The following is a 22741-nucleotide window of genomic DNA, read 5'->3' on the forward strand; positions in this document are numbered from 1 at the left end:
TTCTAACTTGGTGCTGCAAATCCCAATTTTACATCTAACGTAACATACGATGTATGATCTTTGGATTTGGCATTGTTAAAAGGGCAAGATTTATAAGCTTTTAGTTACGCTCGTTTCTTTGCAACTATAGATACTGCTACAATATTGTATCACATTATGCAACAATTTGTGTGTTTCACGCTCATAGTTCCGAAAAATCTCCTTTTTCCTTCACATGATACCAGAAGATTCCAACATTTGTGCTGTCATATGCCAATAGATAACTGGGGCAAATATGTAGCCTGAATTGAAGCTGCTAAGTACTGGCATGAATTAATCCACCTTTACTTCCTCTACTTTACACCTGGCGTACATACTGTGAAAATCAAATAAGCTGATCAGCATAGACCTGTGAGTACGTGATCAGACAGTAATACGGTATTAAATGTTTCGAAATTTTTATAACTTTCAAATTGTTGCATCTTTTTGTATACGGTTATGTACTGATATGAATATACGCCATTCAGGCAGATAAGATTCCATACTGTTGCATTATATCACCATACTTGGGTAATAGAAAAATTGTGCCCTTTTCATATATAATCTGCTACTGTTTTTAATATAATACATAATGTATAAATCTTTAATACATTTAAATATCCAGTTACATACCGTTAATGTATCACTAACATCTGATCTTGAACATCGTATGGCATGGCCCAGTGGGAGAGTCCGACGTGATCTTCTGTATTTCTTACTTGGTACTGTAAATTCCAACACTACATTTAACATAAAACATGATAAAGTTCAGTTCTTAACTTTCAATAAGATTGTTCTTATAGTTACGCTATCGCCATTTTGAACTGTTGCTGCTGCTTCAGAAATGTATACGTTGCTCAATAAATTTTTTCGTGTGTTTTATGCAGATAATATCGATAAAACTCTTGTTCCCTTCACATCATACTGAACGTTTCATACTTCGGTGATTTCATAACCTAATACGTAACTAGGGCGAACATACAATTTGGATAGCGACAGTTAACTGCTAGTATGATTCAGCCTAACTTTACTATATCTACTGCATATTGTAAGAAGCAAGTATGTACCAACACAATCTCTAACAGATACCTAGGCAATCTGTAATGTATAACGAGCACGACTCACATACCGTTGTTTTGTTATTGTAGCTTATAGTCTATCGATTTGTGTCTCGATTTGTGCTCTGCTTGTAACGCTTAAGTGTAACGAACATAACTTGCCAGAAAATATTGCAGCACAACCGTACATAGTATTATCGACCATCCACGGATATAATTCTAAGCATCTTTGGCTACATCATAACAGCTGTGTCTGTGTTATGATATGGCAGCTTTCTGTATGCGTATTACCAATGGACGTAGTCTAGGGCACTACTGGATTGTATTTATGATACGAAAGCACATGAAAACGATGTGTGCTGTTGCATATGTACTGGCTGTTTAGTCAAATTTGATGTGAAGCTTGAGGCTTGTGATAAGCAAATAACTTCGTCTATCAGGTATATATGTACGCCAGATCTTTCATGTAGATAGATCTGTATAAAACAATGTCTCCCTTTTTGTGGATGTATTTCAGGTGCTTAAAAATGACCGAGGTCGAAATTAACTAATAGCATAGACAATTAAAAGATTATAGCCTGCTTGTACCATGTTTTCGTTCTTAAAATATTTACTTCATATTAACTATATGTAGGAACAGTAGTCATTGACGTCAAATTCTCTCTGTGTCCCTCTTCCTCTATCTCTCTAAACCAGGGACTGAAGCGTGAACTGAATATCCCTCGCATGAAAGCAGTAGAAGTCCGCATAAAGTTTTATTACACATAGATCAAATATCACAAAAATAATTCATATGATTATATTCATTATTCTGGTAATTAATGTAGACATATGCATTCGTATAAGTAATGTAGCTATACATATCTTTTTACATACGGTGTTTATTACCTACATTTCATTGGTAAAATTATAAAGTGAAAAAGCCGAATTTATTTATTTTTTCAGAGTCTCTCCTTTGTTTTGAACCTCAATCAAATGAACATAACTTTGTTAACAACAAACGTTAAATGATTCAGATTTGTATCGTTGACATTACTAGTAGCAATAATTCTTTACGTGAAAATGGAACACATGCACGTTAAATCAAGATATACACATACAGTTCACCTCTACTATGGCAAGATGACAAAAAGTCGCCATAAGAATTCCGTAGAACAGCGATTCGACTAGCCATTATGACAAACCGGCAAAACATAACTTCAAGTTTGGTTGACGGATAGTACGCAGTACCGCAGGAAAAAAAAAAAAAAGTTTCACCCATTTATTTCCGTCATATATTAATAATGTATCACAGAGTTAAGAACCGTCTTACCTGAACTTCACCCACATGCTAAATATAGAACACTGCAAACTAAAAACACAGCCAAAATACAAGCAGACGGCGTGAAACGTTTTGATTGTTACTTCAAACCAATACAGAAGAGCAGAACACTTACTTCACTGCAGAACCACTGTTATCAATTTTTCTTCACGAAAATAAATTTCTTTTTCTTTTCTGTTTACTTTATTAATGAGAGTTCACAGCGGAGAACGCGAACTGAGAAAGCAATCAACGCGAGAGATGTGGAAAGCCTATAAGGGGACACAGGAGAGCAATAACAAATCGAAAGAAAATGAAAATAAACCCACAGATCATTTTATTACCAGACAAAGAGGTTAGCCAGTCACGGATATAATCTGCATACGGGATTAATAATCCTTCGTCAGTTAAACCCCACAGCCTGAGTGTGGTTTTTCGGCTGATCACCGCACTCGGTTAGGCAAATGCCGGGGAAGTCCCTAATCTCCGTCTCAGAAAAAGCGTAAGAGATGAAATGCGATAACATAAAGGGACGAAGTTTACACGATGTACCGACACACGATGTACCGCACACGAGTTTCCCCCTTGAACTAACTGACAACTGTGGCGGTAGGAAAGGTTAAATCAAATTAAGTTAAATCAAATTATAGGTAAATCATGAACTGGAGCGAACCCTGTGTACACGTATGTTACGTAGACCCACTTACAACAGTAAGAACTCCAAGTCGTAGCATTGTGATTCTCGTTCAGGAGCAAGTTCTGTTAAAATCCTGTTCGCGAAATATACACTGATGAGCGAAAATAATTTAATATATCGTGGGAACAGTTCGGAGATAATGACTGTGACAGTACACTCTGTCATAAAGCAGTATGTGTGAGGCAATGTTTTCTGGGCAATTCCTGAAATGGACTGCCCTGACCAGAGTCCCAACCCACATCGAATGGAACACCTTTGGGACCCCAGTGTCCCACATTAACACCTTCTTTGCTTTCGGCTCTTGAGGAAGACATTTAGAAAAATTATTGGAAGTGTTCCGAGCAGCGTTCAAGCGGACATACCCCGTATTAACCTCCATTAATAAGTATCTGAATAATTCTGATCACATAATGTAGGCTAAACAGTTTTATAATGCTCATATATCTTCCGCTTGGAAATGATGACAACGACATGTAGACTTAAACACTGAAGCACCAAGGATACTGGTATAGGCATGCGAATTTAAATGCAGAAGTGTCCAAACAGGCAGAATACGGCGCTGCGGTCGGCAACGCCTGTATAAGACAAGTGTCTAGCGCAGTTGTTGGATCGGTTACTGCTGCTGCAGTGGCAGCTTATCAAGATTTAAGTGAGTCTGAATGTGGTGTTAGAGTCGGCGCACGAGCAATGGGACACAGCATCTCCGAGGTAACAATGAAGTCGGGATTTTCCCTACGACCATTTCACGAGTGTACTGAATATCATGAATCCGGTAAAACATCAAATCTCCGACATCGCTGTGACCGAAAAAGATCCTGCAAGAACGGGACAAACGACGACTGAAGAGAATCGTTCAGGGTGACAAAAGTGTGCCGGCCGCGGTGGTCTAGCGGTTCTAGGCGCTCAGTCCGGAACCGCTCGACTGCTACGATCGCAGGTTCGAATCCTGCCTCGGGCGTGGATGTGTGTGATGTCCTTAGGTTAGTTAGGTTTAAGTAGTTCTAAGTTCTAGGGGACTGATGACCACAGATGTTAAGTCCCATAGTGCTCAGAGCCATTTGAACCATTTTGAACCATTTGACAAAAGTGCAACACCTCTGCAAATTGCTGCAGATTTCAATGCTGGGCCATCAACAGCTGCCAGCGTGAGAAGCATTCAATGAAACGTCATCCATATGGGCTTTCAGAGCCGAAGGCCCACTTGTGTACCCTTGATAACTGACGATACAAAGCTTCACGCCTCGCCTGGGACCTTCAACATCGACATTGGACTGTTGACAACTGGAAACATGTTGCCTGGTCGGACGAGTCTCGTTTCATATTGTTTCGAACGGATGGACGTTTACGGGTATGGGGACGACCTCATGAAACGATGGACGCTGCATTTCAGCAGGGGACTGTTCAAGCTGGTGGAGGCTCTGTAATGGTGTGGGGTGTGTGCAGCTGGAGTGATATGGGACCCCTGATCCGTCTAGCTATGACTCTGACAGGTGAGTCAGTGGGGAGTGAGATGGCGGAGTTTTGAGAGCGGATGATCTGGACGTGTGTCCATCAGAGACAATAAATTTGTAAGACTGGATGTCATGAACTGATATGACTTTTGAACACTATTAAGGTAAATACATTGTTTGTTCTGTATCAAAATCTTTCATTTGCTAACTATGCCTATCAGTAGTTGGTGCCTTTAGTAGTTAGAATCTTTTATTTAGCTTGCAGTATTGGCGCTCGCTGTATTGCAGTAGTTCAAGTAACGAAGATTTTCGTGAGGTAAGTCACTCATGAAAGGTATAGGTTATTGTTAGTCAGGGCCATTCTTTTGTATAGATTATTGAAAGTCTGATTGCGTTGCGCTAAAATTATTGTGTGTCAGTTTAGTGTTGATCAGAATAGGTAAAGAGCGAAATGTCTGAGTACGTTCAGTTCTGATCATCTGTTTTAAAATCAAATAGTGTAAGAGGTTTATCAGCACAGTAATTCATAAATTTTTCTAAGGGGACGTTTCAACATATGTAAGCATCCTGTCTGATCACCTGCATCCCTTCATGTCCATTGTGCATTCCGACGGAATTGTGCAATTCCAGCAGGACAATGCGACATCCCACACGTCCAGAATTGCTACAGAGTGGCTCCAAGAACATTCTTCTGAGTTGAAACACTTCCGGTGGCCACCAAACTCCCCAGACATGAACATTATTGAGCATATTTGGGATGCCTTGGAACGTGCTGTTCAGAAGAGATCTCCGCTCCCTTGTACTCTTACGGATTTATGGACAGCCCTGTAGGATTCATGGTGACAGTTCTCTCCAGCACTGCTTCAAACATTAGTCGAGTCCATGCCACGTCGTATTGCCGCATCTCTGCGTGCTCGCGGGGGCCCTACACGATATTAGGCAGGTGTACCAGCTTCCTTGTCTCTTCAGTGTGCATGGAACTGATTTAATGTCTTGAAGTCACATAATATGTAGACATCGAACACATTTAGGTGTGAGAGTGGGAGCACAAACTGTGTACAGCTTATGTTACCTGTACTTGGCCTTTTAGTTAGTATGACAAAGTATCTTTTGTAGACACACCATAAGCTGATCCTCAGGTTTGGATCAGATTTTATTTCATATTTATTTTAAAGTATGCTTTGTCATGTAGAAGTGACACGATTTTTATATTTCATGCTTGCAATTTTGTTTTTATGTTTTCAATTGCAGTTGCAGAAGGTTCAGCGGCGAGTAAGATTCAGTGATTGCATCCGACAGCAAATAGAATAAACTATGATCACTTCCAATTGTGAGAACTTTGGCGTTACAATTCGTGTTCGAGCATCTCCAGCCCTCTTCACCAGTGCACAACGTAACAGCTCTCGGCTGAATTACCTGCCGAGCAAGTTGAGGTGCTCGGACAAGGGGATTAGTGGACGTTTCCTAGACGCAAATTCCAGTGGCCGCTGTGTACAGGATACCGCAGCAGTGCTGCCATCGTGAGAGGTTAATTTGCCGCCAGGAGCGTGCGTGTTCCCGCAGCGCTGCCTGCTTGCGTTACGTGACGGCGGGAAGTGCGCTCTCCCCGCCAGCAGAGCACACCAAGGCCGCCTGCTGCCGCCTTACGGAACCAATTGGCCTGTTATCGCTGCTCTGACTTCACGGCCGTTTTCGCCGTACCTTCCGACTGAGTTACTCAGCGGTGTACAAACTCTCCTTCCAGCCTGCCGCTACGGAGACACAGTAGTACATGTGTACTGAAGCACGGTGGATTAAAACAGGCCACCTTGGGTTTCCGCAAGCCTGGCAAGCTCCAAGAGACCCTTTCAGCCAGGTGCGCCTGAGAACAGGTTGCACTGTCAGTCCAACGTTACTAGCCATGTATACAGGGTGTTACAAAAAGGTACGGCCAAACTTTCAAGAAACATTCCTCACACACAAAGAAAGCAAATATGTTAAGTGGACATGTGTCCGGAAACGCTTACTTTCCATGTTACAGCTCATTTTATTACTTCTCTTCAAATCACATTAATCATCGAATGGAAACACATAGCAACAGAACGTACCAGCGTGACTTCAAACACTTTGTTACAGGAAATGTTCAAAATGTCCTCCGTTAGCGAGGATACATGCATCCACCGTCCGTCGCATGGAATCCCTGATGCGCTGATGCAGCCCTGGAGAATGGCGTATTGTATCACAGCCGTCCACAATACGAGCACGAAGAGTTTCTACATTTGGTACCGGGGTTGCGTAGACAGGAGATTTCAAATGTCCCCATAAATGAAAGTCAAGAGGGTTGAGGTCAGGAGAGCGTGGAGGCCATGGAATTGGTCCGCCTCTACCAATCCATCGGTCACCGAATCTGTTGTTGAGAAGCGTACGAACACTTCGACTGAAATGTGCAGGAGCTCCATCGTGCATGAACCACATGTTGTGTCGTACTTGTAAAGGCACATGTTCTAGCAGCACAGGTAGAGTATCCCGTATGAAATCATGATAACGTGCTCCATTGAAAGTAGGTGGAAGAACATGGGGCCCAATCAAGACATCACCAACAGTGCCTGCCCAAACGTTCACAGAAAATCTGTGTTCATGACGTGATTGCACAATTGCGTGCGGATTCTCGTCAGCCCACAAATGTTGATTGTGAAAATTTACAATGTGATCACGTTGGAATGAAGCCTCATCCGTAAAGAGAACATTTGCACTGAAATGAGGATTGACACATTGTTGGATGAACCATTCGCAGAAGTGTACCCGTGGAGTCCAATCAGCTCCTGATAGTGCCTGCACACACTGTACATGGTACGGAAACAACTGGTTCTCCCGTAGCACTCTCCATACAGTGACGTGGTCAACGTTACCTTGTACAGCAGCAACTTCTCTGACGCTGACATTAGGGTTATCGTCAATTGCACGAAGAATTGCTTCGTCCATTGCAGTTGTCCTCGTCGTTCTAGGTCTTCCCCAGTCGCGAGTCATAGGCTGGAATGTTCCGTGCTCCCTAAGACGCCGATCAATTGCTTCGAACGTCTTCCTGTCGGGACACCTTCGTTCTGGAAATCTGTCTCGATACAAAGGTACCGCGCCACGGCTGTTGCCCCGTGCTAATCCATACATCAAATGGGCATCTGCCAACTCCGCATTTGTAAACATTGCACTGACTGCAAAACCACGTTCGTGATGAACACTAACCTGTTGATGCTACGTACTGATGTGCTTGATGCTAGTACTGTAGAGCAATGAGTCGCATGTCAACACAAGCACCGAAGTCAACATTACCTTCCCTCAATTGGGCCAACTGGCGGTGAATAGGGGAAGTACAGTACATACTGACGAAACTAAAATGAGCACTAACATGGAAATTAAGCGTTTCCGGACATATATCCACATAACATCTTTTCTTTATTTGTGTGTGAGGAATGTTTCCTGAAAGTTTGGCCGTACCTTTTTGTAACACCCTGTATGTTTCCGTAGGTAGTTTCACTGCAGCTCATTTATCACAACGGTAGGAGCAGCAAAATGAGCAAACCAAAGGAGACTGAGGAGAAATTGAGAATTGGAGAACATAGACCTGTCACAAAACAGAGCCAATGTCTAGCAGGGGAACAGTTGCTGTGTGTTTCTGAAGCAGCTACAAATAAATCGCTACGTGTCTCGCAATACAAATTGTGTGAATAGAAACTAAACACTCATTCCGCAACCTCGAATATGATACGACATGTTTATAAAGTTAACCAGCACTTCCCTCCCCCATAAATATTTGAAAGAGGACAAGACTTAGTAGTGGCTGACAAGTGTGAGGAAATGTGAAGGACTTGATGCCATTTAGTTGTATATAGACTTAGGGAAAACACTGAGTATCATTGGAAGTAAATTCCACATTCTGGTGGTATGCAGCATAGTGCGAAGAAATTATGATACGATAGCTTTTCCTTTCACACATGTACTTTTTAGATTAACATAACATAAAAAAACCTAACTTTGTATTAGCTGTAATGCATTTTGGGAAATTAGGATGAGCAGTTTTGGCCACTCAGAGTGATTTCAGCGAACCTGCAACACACGTTCTGCAAAAATTATTTAAAACTGGTATAAATGGGATCATGTCTGGCTGAAACACACTAAGGGTGCAGAAATTAGATTTCTAAAAGCTTACTGTAATGGGCGTTGCAGTATAATAGATATTTTCAGGTTCTTAGGTGCAAAGAATCTTGACTTTTAGAAATGGTTCGGCTTGGTGCAAAAAAAATGAATTAGAGGTGACCTGGTGACAGTCCGAATTGAGAATAGCCAATACTAGTCAAAGGATGGTGAAGTTGCCGAGAAACCATTCATATCGAAGTAAATAAATAAGCCCAAAATACGCCAAAGAGAAAAATGAACCAATAAATTCCGCCATTTTCTCGCCCAAAATTAAAATACACTGAAGTGCCAAATAAACTGGTACAGGCACGCGTATTCAAATACAGAGATATGTAAACAGGCAGAATACAACACTTCAGTCGGCAACGGCTACATAAGACAAGTCTCTGGCGCAGCTGTTAGATCGATTAGTGCTGCTACAATGGCAAGTTACCCATATTCAAGTGAGTTTCAGCGTGGTGTTATAGTCGGCACTGGACTGATGGGACACAGCATCTCTGAGGTAGAGATGAAGTGAGGACTGCTGGCCAGGTTGGCCGAGCGGTTCTAGGCGCTGCAGTCTGGAACCGCACGACCACTACGGTCGCAGGTTCGAATCCTGCCTCGGGTATGGGTGTGTGTGATGTCCTTAGGTTAGTTAGGTTTAAGTAGTTCTAAGTTCTAGGGGACTGATGACCTCAGAAGTTAAGTCCCATAGTGCTCAGAGCCATTTGAACCATGAAGTGAGGACTTTCCCGTACGACCATTCCAAAGTGTACTGTGAATATCAGGAATCCGGTAAAACATCAAATCTCCGACATCGCTGAGAGCGGAAAAACATCCTGCAAGAATGGGCCCAATGACGACTAAAAAGAATCCTTCAACGTGACAGAAACGCAATCCTCCAGCAAACTGCTGCAGACTTCAAAGCTGCGCCATCAACAAACATCATTGATATCGGTTTTCAGAGCCGAAGGCCCACTTGTGTAACCTTGATGACTGCATGACACAAAGCTTTACATCTCGCGTGGGCCCATTAACACTAGCATTGGACTGTTGATGACTGGAAACATGTTTCCTGGTCAGACGAGTCTCATTTCAAATTGTATCGAGCAGATGGACGTGCATGGGTATGGAGACAACCTCATGACTCCATGGACTCTGCATGTCAGCAGGGGATTGTTCAAGCTGGTGGAGGCTCTGTAACGGTGTGGGTCGTGTGCAGTTGTAGTGATATGGGACCCCTGATACATCTAGATACGACTCTGACAAAAAATCAAATGGCTCTGAGCACTATGGGACTCAACATCTATGTCGTCAGTCCCCTTGAACATAGAACTACTTAAACCTAACTAACCTAAGGACATATGACTCTGACAGGTGACACATATATAAGCATCCTGTCTGATCACCTACATCCATTCATACTCAATGTGAATTCTAACGGACTTTGACAATTCCAGCAGGACAATACGACACACCACACGTCCAGAATTGCTACAGAATGGCTCCAGGAACACTTTCTGTGTTTAAACACTTTCGCTGGTCACTAAACTCCCCAGACATGAACATTATTGAGCATATCTGGGAAACCTTTCAATATGCTGTTCAGAAGACACCTCCACGCCCTCGTACTCTTAAGGATTTATGGACAGCCCTGCAGGGTTCATGTTGTCAGTTCCCTCCAGCACTACTTTGGACATTAGTCGAGTCCATGCCACATCGTGTTGGAGCACTTCTGCATGTTCGTGGGGACCCTACACGATATTAGGCAGGTGTACCAGTTTCTTTGGCTCTTCAGTGTATATTTCATTGGACCACAGCTTGAGATACTCGGGTAAAAAAAGACTTTTCATCCATTTCCATGCCCCCCTCCCTAACCACACTGCCCTCCCTCTCCCTCTGACTGTATCCTCCTCCCCCTCTCTTTCCACCTGCCCCTCTTCCTTCTTCACCTCCTCAGAGCCATTCTACACCTTCCACTTGCCTCATGCATCTCCCCCTCTCCCAACTTTCTGTCCATTTCCTTCTCCCCCTCTGTCCATCTCCTCCTCTATCCATCTCAACACATACCCAGTAATGCTCATTGGCACATGCAGCCACTGCAGAGCAGTTCAATGAAGCAAGCCAATACTACTCCCATAGCACACCTGACAGTCATTGCAGGCTACACATCAGGGGCTTGAAAGCCATTTATTGCCCCTAACATAGAAGCAATATGCAATGCAGGTGCATAAAGCAGGCCAATACTACTCCAATGCAAAACACTTCTCATACAGGACAGCCTATGTGTTGGGGTCCAGTAACCCCTTTCTTGCCCCTGGTATCTAGGCTGCCCTATAAAGCAGATTTATTTGGAATGCTCTTTTAGCACAAAATTTACCTGTCATACAGGGCAGCCTATATGCCAAGGGCTGAAAAATACACGTCTTTGCCTGTATCCCCAATCCAATCGGAGCTAGGAACTTACAAACTCCACAGTGCTGATACTTGTGATGCTTGATGTTTCTGTGCCAAATTTGGTTGAAATCGATATAGGGGTTTGGGAGGAGATCCTGGACACACATACATTCACTCTGATTTATGTGTGTAAATAACAGAAGATATCAACTCTTACACAGTCATTAGCCTTACTGTATCAGAGAGTAATGTTTTATTCTAGACAAATAAGATGAACACTAATTTTTCCATGGTATTCTCAACCATACAACGATATAAAATATTAACATAAACAAGTAGGTGGAAAGCAATTGATGTGAGCGTTTCATGATAGGAGAGGCATGAGAGAGGGAAGCATGCTGAAGGTGGCCAAACATAGAGGCTCACTGTGTGTGTGTGTGAGGGGTGGCGGTGGGAGTGGGAGGGGGAGCCACGAAACAGCTGTTGCAGTCAATAGGCATTTTATTGCGCCACTCACTGAAGGAGTAAACTTCCCCAGCTCCACCTGGCACTGCTACCGTAGGCAACACTAACGTTGCCCTTTTGAAGACCCTTTCCAGAATTATGGGTTAATTAAGCTCGTAACATCAAGGTTGCGTGGATCAGAGGAATACTAATCTCAAAAGTAAAGGTGGCTGCCGTTCGCTGCATTACACAAAAATGGTTCAAATGGCTCTGAGCACTATGGGACTTAACTGCTGTGGTCATCAGTCCCCTAGAACTTAGAACTACTTAAACCTATCTAACCTAAGGACATCACACACAGCCATGCCCGAAGCAGGATTCGAACCTGCGACCGTAGCGGGCGTTACATAAGGGAAGGGACCATCAGCATCTTGTGAAATGACACTTGTTGCTTCAAATACATACTGTAGAACATACTTGCAAAAATCATTGCAGAGGCATATCCACATATACAAATGGCGGTAGTATCACATCCATACGGTATAAAAGGGTAGTGCATTGGCAGAGCTGCTATTTGTGCACACTTGATTCAAGCGAAATGGTTTCGGAAGTTATTATGGCCGTATGATGGGAATTAACGAACTGTGCATGCAGAATGTCTGGGAACTCATCATTCCCAGATCCGAGTTTCAAGAGTGTGCTAAGAATACTAAATTTCAGGTATTACCGCACTAAGGACACTTAAGGACAAAGATTAGTGTTGTTTGTCATTGCTGACATACAAACAACACTGCATGAAACAACCGCAGCAGTCAATGTGGGACTATGACGAAGGTGTCCGTTATGACAGTGCGGCGAAATTTGGCTTTAATGATCCATGGCACAGATGATCTACGTAAGTGTCCTTGCTATCAGCACAGCATCACCTCCTGCACCTCTCCTGGGTTGGTGTCCGCATTGGTTGGACCCTACACGACTAAAAGATCCTGGCCTAGTCAGATGAGTCCCGGTTTCATTTGATAATAGCTGATGGTGGGGTCTGAGTGTGACACAGATGCCACGAAGCTGTGGACGCAAAATGTCAATAAGCGACTGTGTAAGCTAGTGGTGGCTCCATAATGGTGTATGCTGTACTTACATGGTGTGGACTAGGTTCTGGGTATGTTCGGCTACTTGGAGACCACTTGCAGCCATTCATGGACCTCATGTTCCCACCTCCTGCACCTCTCCTGGGTTGCTGACCTCATTGGCTGGACCCTACACTACTAAAAGATCCTGGCCTAGCCAGGTGAGTCCCAGTTTCATTTGATAATAGCTGATGGTGAAGTCTGAGTGTGACACAGACGTCACAAAACTATGGACCCAAGATGTCAATAAGCAACTGTGTAAGCTAGTGGTGGCTCCATAATGGTATATGCTATGCTTACATGGTGTGGACTAGGTTCTGGGTATGTTCGGCTACTAGGAGACCATTTGCAGCCATTCATGGACCTCATGTTCCCAAACAACGTTATTATTTTTATGGATGGACCACAATTGCATGCGGTTAATTTGAAGAACATTCTGGACAGTTCGAGAGAATGATTTGGTCACCCAGATCGGTCGACATGACTCTCATCATACATTTATGGGACATAATCGATTGGTCAGTTCGTGCACGAAATCCTGCACTCGCAACAGCTTCCCATTTATAGTTCAAATGGCTCTGAGCACTATGGGACTTAACATCTGAGGTCATCAGTCCCCTAGAACTTAGAACTACTTGAACCTACCTAACCGTAGGACATCACACACTTCCATGCCTGAAGCAGGATTCGAAACTGCGACCGTAGCGGTTGTGCGGTTCCTGACTGAAGCGCCTAGAACCGCTCGGCCACAGCGGCCGGCTTCGCAGTTATGGATGGATATGGAGGCATCATGGCTCAATATTTCTGCAGGAAACTTCCAATAACTTGTTGAGTTCATGCTATGTAGGGTTGCTGCACTGGGTGGGAAGATACGACGTGATATTAGGAGGTATTCCATGACTTTTATCACCTCAGTGTGTTACCAACTGAAGTTATTGATGTGGCAATGGTTCAAAATTCGTTTTACAGAAAGCACCATTTTCTCAGGGAATACATCACTAACAAAAGATATTTGATCTTCTCAAGTCATTGAAAATTATCGACACTGTCCATTATAGACTTCCTTCCAAAATATTAAGTAGGGAACAGTTTCAAAGCTATGAGGACATCACAAGTAAGTGAATTTCTTGACTACCTACTATTCCTGACAACCTACCAATGCAAGGCTTAAGTTTCATAAATATCATTCACTTGAATAATTCTGTCACAGCTGTGGCTTCTTGGGTGCTAATTTCTTTCAGTGCCATTTCAGAAGAAAAAAAAGACAATAAATTTTTGTTTTTCATATCATTCATGTATATGTGGACTCAGTTACTTCCATGAAGTCTAGAGTTGCCTTTCTGTGTTGTTGACCAATCTATCGTGTTCAGAGTTCAAGTTGATGTGGAGTTGTGGTGTTAATGCTGCAAGTTTTATTTGTTTGAGTCCACTATGACTGCACAGCGGGAACAGGGAGAGCCAGCTGGCTACTTAGATCGTGTTTTTCTGTTGTCAATAACTTTTGCTTTGAAGATATCGATGTTAGAATATTGTATGTCACTTAATAGGTACACGCTCTCTCACAGTCATTTTTTTCAGGTTGCAAGTGATATGTATGCCCAGTCTAACGTAATATAGGTAAAATTTTACATAGACACACATGTAAATCAAATTAATTGCCGCAAACATCTCCTGCAGCATGCGTATTACGCACATTGGGGCAGCACATGGTGGTGGTGGGCGGTAAGATGCCCATATAAATCGAATTAGTTGTTGCAGACTCTTCCTGCAACAGGCACTTTATGCACATTGGGGCAGCACCTGGTTGTGTTGGGTGGTAATATCCATTGACAATATATCTTGTGTAATGCCCTACTTGGGAAAATATTCTGCAGTCAGACTACAGTCTTTATGTACTGAGTAAAATCGAAAAGTAATAGCACTCTCTCATCGACATGTTCATTGAGGATCAAATGAAAATAGCCTTTCAAAACTTATATTCAGTTTTCCACTTTTCATCGCCCCAGCACGAATATTCCATGGACACATTGGTGCTAGTTCCTTTATCATGCGCTACTAATTGTTCCCTTATGTGTGATGCAATTGGACAAGATGATATTCATAAAATGTTGCCTACCATCACTATTCTACAAGAGTTCACCTACAATAAACACGTTCATATCTCTCCCTAATGTTTCTGCTGTCTGTACACTAAAATGGTCTTTTTCGACCTCTTCGCCAGCCATGACTTCAGTGATATATCTTATGTAACACAATCGTACAAACTTGACCAGAATATTTTTTTTATTGAATCACTTCTCCTCACGCATTTTGCCCACTAACCATCTTCAAACGACTAACTGTCGCTGTGATTATAAACAGTAAACACACAACACTAACATACATTCTTGAAACGTACATACCAAATGAAAATCAAGTATTTTAATGTAATGTTTAAAATGTTTATTTGACACCACAAACGGGCGTCAAGTCACAGTCACGAAAACAATGAAATTTTTACAAGGTTACGTAACTACTTTCGACGCCCTGAGTCGTCATTTTGCAATGTAATCAAAAATCTGGAAAAATGCATTAATAATTGCAACCACACTTCTTTCAGATATTAGCAAAAATACACTGAAACCAGTAAACTGAAGCAAAGGCAGGAAAAATGTGTCACAAGACGTCTTGAAAAATTTTGGTTGCTTTTCAAATGTAATCAAAAATCCGGAAAAATGCATTAATAATTGCAACCACACTTCTTTCAGATATTACCAAAATATACACTGAAACCAGTAAACTGAAGCAAAGGCAGGAAAAAGTGTCACAAGACGTCATGAAAAATTTTGGTTGATCTGTCATCTCACACCTTAATGCAGTGTAATGAGTTTTCATCTACACTGCATTAAGGTGTGAAATGACTGATCAATCAAAAATTGTTGTGACATCTTGTGACCCGTTTTTGGTGCCTTTGATTGTGTTTACTGCTTTCAGTGTATTTTTCGTAATATTTGAAAGAAGTGTGGTTGCAGTTATTAATGCAGTTTTCCAGGTTTGTGATTACATTTTAAAACGATAACGCAGTGCGTTGAAACTAGTTATGTAGCCGTTTAAAAATTTCATTGTTTTAGTGACTGTGGCGTGACGACCGTTTGTGGTATCAAATAAACATTATAAACTTCTTTCGGTCACACTCCATGATGACAGTTATGTCGAAACACAAAATTTGTAATGTGTTTTGTAAACGCCGAAAACGGCGCTACTGATGCACGCAGGACAACGAGATCCAACTCCAGAACGACACACATGTGATAACAAGATCACAAAAAAACACTACTGAGGATCCTTCGTAAATGGAAGCCAGTGAAATGCACATAATTGAACACCCTTTTATATAGTTTCGTAGCAAATAATAGTAATAATAATAATATACAAGCAACTAAGGAAAGAAAGAAAACACAAAAATGAACAATTTACTGAACCTGCACACAGATTTCCCATGTGACTCCAACTTTGGGCCATTTAAGTGTTTTCATAACTCCATTAGTGTCGTAGCCAGGTGGTGGTGGTGGTGGTTAGTGTTTAACGTCCCGTCGACAACGAGGTCATTAGAGACGGAGCGCAAGCTCGGGTTAGGGAAGGATTGGGAAGGAAATCGGCCGTACCCTTTCAAAGGAGCCATCCCGGCATTTGCCTGAAACGATTTAGGGAAATCACGGAAAACCTAAATCAGGATGGCCGGAAACGGGATTGAACCGTCGTCCTCCCGAATGCGAGTCCATCATAGCCAGAATCCCCCTCCATGAACCATGGTCCTTGCCGGTGGTGGGGAGGCTTGCGTACCTCAACGATACAGGTAGCCGTACCGTAGGGTATCTGTTGAGAGGCCAGACAAACGTGTGGTTCCTGAAGAGGGCAGCAGCCTTTTCAGTAGTTACAAAGGCAAAAAGTCTGGATGATTGACTGATCTGGCCTTGTAACACTAACCAAAATGGCCTTGCTGTTCTGGTACTGCGAACGGCTGAAAGCAAGGGGAAACTACAGCCGTAATTTTTCAAGAGGGCATGCAGCTTTACTGTATGATTAAATGATGATGGCGTCCTCTTGGGTAAAATATTCCGGAGGTAAAATAGCCCCCGGGCGGGGACTACTCAAAAGGACATCGTAATCAGGAGAAAGAAAACTGGCGTTCTACGGATCGGAGCATGGAATGTCAGATCCCTTAATCGGACAGGTAGGTTAGAAAATTTAAAAAGGGAGATGGATAGGTTAAAGTTAGATATAGTGGGAATTTGTGAAGTTCGGTGGCAGGAAGAACAAGACTTTTGGTCAGGTGCATACAGGGTTATAAATACAAAATCAAAGAGAGGTACTGCAGGAGTAGGTCTAATAAAAAATTTAAAAAATAGGAGTACGGGTACGCTATCACAAACAGCATAGTGAACGCATTATTGTGGCCAAGATAGACACGAAGCCCACGCCTACTACAGTAGTACAAGTTTATATGCCAACTAGCTCTGCAGATGATGAGGAAATTGATGAAATGTATGATGAGATAAAAGAAATTATTCAGGTAGTGAAGGGAGATGAAAATTTAATAGACATGGGTGACTGGAATTCCAGAGTGGGAAAAGGGAGAGAAGGAAACATAGTAGGTGAATATGGATTGGGGGTAAGAAATGAAAGAGGAAGCCGCCTGGTAGAATTTTGCACAGAGCATAACTTAATCATAGCTAACACTTGTTTCAAGAATCATGAAAGAACGTTTTTTACATGGAAGAACCCTGGAGATACTAAAAGGTATCAGATAGATTATATACTGGTAAGACAGAGATTTAGGAACCAGGTTTTAAATTGTAAGACATTTCCAGGGGCAGTTGTGGACTCTGACCACAATCTATTGGTTATGAACTGTAGATTAAAACTGAAGAAACTGCAAAAAGATTGCACAGGGTTTCAGGGAGAGCATAAGGGAACAATTGACAGGAATCGGGGAAAGAAATACAGTAGAAGAAGAATGGGTAGCTTTGAGGGATGAAATAGTGAAGGCAGCAGAGGATCAAATATGTAAAAAGACGAGGGCTAGAAGAAAGCCTTGGGTAACAGAAAAAATATTGAATTCAATTGATGAAAGGAGAAAATATAAAAATGCAGTAAATGAGGCAGGCAAAAAAGAATACAAACGTCTCAAAAACGAGATCGACAGAAAGTGCAAAATGGTTAAGCAGGGATGGCTAGAGGACAAATGTGAGGATGTAGAGGCTTATCTCACTAGGGGTAAGGTAGATATTGCCTACAGGTAAATTATAGAGACCTTTGGAGAAAAGAGAACCACTTGCATGAATATCAAGAGCTTTGATGGAACCCCAGTTCTAAGCAAAGAAGGGAAAGCAGAAAGGTGGAAGCAGTACATAGAGGGTCTATACAAGGGCGATGTACTTGAAGACAATATTATGGAAATGGAAGAGGATGTAGATGAAGATGAAATGGGAGATATGATACTGCGTGAAGAGTTTGACAGAGCACTGAAAGACCTGAATCGAAACAAGGCCCCCGGAGTAGACAACATTCCATTAGAACTACTGACAGCCTTTTGAGAGCCAGTCCTGACAAAACTCTACCATCTGGTGAGCAAGATGTATGACACAAGCGAAATACCCTCAGACTTCAAGAAAAATATAATAATTCCAATCCCAAAGAAAGCAGGTGTTGACAAATGTGAAAATTAGCGAACTATCAGTTTAATAAGTCACAGCTGCAAAGTACTAACGCGAATTCTTTACAGGCGAGTGCAAAAACTAGTAGTTTAGTATTGGAGGGCAGCGTGGAGGGTAAAAATCGTAGAGGGAGACCAAGAGATGAATACACTAAGCAGATTCAGAAGGATGTAGGTTGCAGTAGGTACTGGGAGATGAAGCAGCTTTCACAGGATAGAGTAGCATGGAGAGCTGCATCAAACCAGTCTCAGGACTGAAGACCACAACAACAACGACCAGAATCTGACTAAGCTATTGTATTGTGCGGACACTTCGACGTGGCAGGTTTAGGGAAGTGGACAGTGCAGTGACTTGGACTATGATAACGTAACGAACTTGTAGAGGTCGGACATGAGCTACTCCGTGCGTGGCACCACCAAACTTAGTTAGCGGCTGCGCTAGTCACAGTCGAATTTCTTTGTGCATTCCACTTCGATTTATGCTGTGTATTGTTCGTTTCAGTTCTGTTGTCACCAATATGCTACAACAGCGGTGGAGTATAAGCCCTTTGACATACAAGAGCATATAATAAGTAATAATAATAAATAACTAACTTGCATATATTGATTTACATACATAAATTGAACTGTTTAAATATATTTATATACATTACAATTAATCGGTTAAACATTTTAAGGAACAAAATTTTTAAAAAGTAAAAAGTTTCAGAACCAGAGGGAATCGAACCAAGACCTCCAATTTGCGGGTCTGTGCATTTTACCACTACACTATCCTGCCACTGAGAGGGCTGCTGATTTAAGTCCCTCACACAATAAACGTACACGTTTAGAAAGCGCTTTACCTTTTCATACACCCTCTCAGGGTAAATATTTTTGGAATTTGAAAGGGATAATTACGTACTTCTACTCACATAGTTTGAGCCACATCGGTGAGCCTCATGCCACATTTGGAAAAGATCTATTCAACTCTTTAAATCTCACTTTCTCCACCAAAGATCAACTGGAAAAGAGCCTCTTTAGCTGATTATCTGCAGAAAACATTTTCATACTGAAAGAAGGAGGCAACTTGTTGTATTAATTTCATTCGTTCACCACTAGATTGATCCTTGTACGCCATCTCAAGTGACATTGTGATTCTGTAACAGCAACTGTGTACTTCAGATATTGAAATATCAGCGTCTTTAATGTGTATTTTCTGTTTGTTTTGGTTCACAAACCCTGTCTTGTTGTTTTGACAGCTTGACATTTAGAAAGGTGTTGTAATTCGTTTTGATTCACAAATGCTGTCTTGTTAGTTTGACAGGGTAACATTTGCAAAGGTGTTTTTGAACCAAAACGAATACAAAACGTAAATTTAAAGACTCTGACATTTCAACATGTGAAGCATAATTTTCTATTGCAGAATCACAAAATCGTTTTTGATTGGCATAGGAGGCTGAAACTAGTCATGTACAAATAAAATCAATACAGTAATAATGAAAATACCTCCTCCTTTTAATAAATTCAATGCTGTGATACGCGCTATGAAAAAAAAGTCTTCCATGCCAAATTTGTGGGCATGCTCGCTTATTTTATGACCATCTTCAACTTTTGGCTGACGGGGTAGTAACGTAACTAAACTGAATGATTAGTTTTATGTATATTAATTGAACTGTTTACATGTAAATTTTAATTTTGTAATTAACTGTTTAATAACGCGAGGAATCACATAATATGAAAAAGAGTGTTGGCAGCAGTGGCAACTGAACCGGAGCCAACAGTCCCCAGTTGGTCACCTTGACAACTTGCCCACGTAGCCACTGCAGCACGTGTTCCTCAAAACTCGCCCATACTCTACACTTCCACAGTACGTTACACACAGTTTCAATGAAAAATACTGTCCTCGTGCTGTGAGCAACGTAGCATTCACACCAGATCATGTGCAGACGAAAACAGAGAACTGCATCCCTTCTCTGAGTTGATCGTAGTGAGGCTGACCATCATGGTTTCTGGATGGCTCGGTCAGTGTGCTACAAAACATTTTTGTCGGTTTTACTTGCATATCAGCATGCATTAAAAGAGAAATAGTGTAATTTTAGTGCGATTTCCAGCTCATATTCGCAGACAAATAGCATAATTTTAGTGCAATATTTACAGTTTGCCGTATTATATTAACACTTGACAGCCGTCCGCCACTGATTGTAATATTATATGAAGTACTTAAATTTTTATGTAATAGTTGTGAGTATAATAACAACAAATTAAATGAAACCACAAAGATTTCTGCAATAGGATTTTTGTTATTGATTGTTTTTTCAACTCACACAAATAATCTGACCTGTATTTTAATAATCTCCTAAAGGAGTGCATCACAAGTTTTTTTTTTATGAAAGTATGGTCTGTACTGCATTTAACTGTACCACATCAACTGAAAATGGAAATTAGTGGTAAGTTCCTATGGGACCAAACTGCTGAGGTCATCGGTCCCAAGGCTTACACACTACTTAATCTAATTTAAACTACGCTAAGGACAACACACACACCCATGCCCGAAGGAGGACTCGAACCTCCTACGAGGGGGAGACGCACATCAGCCGATATCTCGTGTTTTTCTTTTAAAAAAGTCATTCTTTTGCATGTTTGCAATAGCACCCAACAAAAACGTAAGAATCTCGATGATGTTTTTAAATACGGTCACCAGGCTGCAATAGAATGATGCTAATCATTCGGGCCTCAGAATTTAATTGACTTTAGTTTTCAGTGACATTGGCGCTGCTGTTGCATGTATGAAAACCCAGTTTTGGCAGCATCAGTGCACTGGTGAAACATTCTGCCATTCCAGTAAAAGTTAGAAGTCGGTTGTTCTTAGCAAAGTCCATAACCTTCCCCCACCACACTAAAGCACCATTTGACTGTTCCCTGGGGCTTATGTTTCAAAATACTAGCATTCTGTCCATGTCTTTGCAAACTAATTGCTGCTGTAAACCGCTCGATTTCAGTGATTTTTCATTTTCTTAATTCAAAAATTCAAAAAGTGGCTGGCAGTTACAGTTTCGCAGCTTCTTTAACAAGACGAAGAGCGATCTGATACACCTGTAAAATTTTCTGTAGGAGTAAGTGTGAGTGAGTGTGTGTGTGTGGGGGGGGGGGGGGGGGGGTCGGTTGGTGTGTGCAGGAACGCACATTCGTGCACGACGTTTTCAAACGAATGCTGGATTCTACGACCTGGACAGATTTTTTGGTGAGTAAATAAATAAAATAAACATGGAACCAAAATGCCAGTTGCACAAATATCGTTGTTTGAAAGACGAGACACGAATTTTGAATTGTATGTAGGAAATAGCTCCCGGTGTTTAAAATTCTTGCATTAACGAATCAAAGAAAATTCTAAAATCTCGGCACGTTCCTTGATGATACGAGCCAAGTGTTGGTTGATTTGCTATAGCGGACAAGATTTTCATCTTCGAGTGTCATTTCTTTTGTTACTGTGTTTGTTGCCCCAACTATATTCCTTCGCGAAATCTACTTTCGCATCCAACACTTGGATTCCCTGTATTTAACTCATGGGCCAGCTCTAATGCGACAACCTGCGCAATAACATTAATATCCGCACGAACCATCTTACCCAAAGTCATACCGATAACTGTGCCACTACAAAGAATGTGAGGGGTTTAGTGACCTGGTTCCAGAAGCACATCCGAGGAAGGGGGCTAGGAAGAAAATTTCTACAAAAATTTGTAGAAGTGTTTTTATTTTACGTATATGAAATTCCGAAGCTCGGCACTCATTTTCGGAGAATAAAATAATATGAAACTTAAGAGTGATGAAATCGGCAAAGATTCTGCAAAATCGAACATATCTGTGGCAAGTTAAATGTGGTGGTGACGGCATATTATACGCGGGGTCCTCGAAAGCAAACTCTATCTCCTAGCCTGCATAGCCCGTCATCACAGTGCCAAAGCAGTTATGCCACGAGCTGTAGCATCACTTGTGTGTGTGTGTGTGTGTGTGTGTGTGTGTGTGTGTGTGTGTATTAATGCCGCTTATGTTCACAAGTGCAAATATACCGTGATCCCCAAATCGGTACAAAGCAACTCATTACAGTTACTGATAACAACCACTTGCGGAACTAAAATAATAGGGCAAATAGTTTCCAACAAGGAAACAGTTCCGTACACGAAAAGGCAATGTCGAACACCTCACATCGAGATAAACGTCTACGCTTAGTGTATTCATGACCCGTCATCATACATACATACCAAAGCTTACATCGTACTTGACAACTAATCGAACATACAAGACAGATTACTATTAAATACACTCTAAGATAAACAAAGAACACACTACGAAGGAATTATCCGAATGGGACTGAAATCGGTAGATGTGATGTACATGAACAGACAAACAAATGATTACAATTTTG

Source organism: Schistocerca serialis, chromosome 5 (assembly GCF_023864345.2).
Source record: "Schistocerca serialis cubense isolate TAMUIC-IGC-003099 chromosome 5, iqSchSeri2.2, whole genome shotgun sequence".
In the NCBI taxonomy this organism is placed as follows: domain Eukaryota; kingdom Metazoa; phylum Arthropoda; class Insecta; order Orthoptera; family Acrididae; genus Schistocerca; species Schistocerca serialis.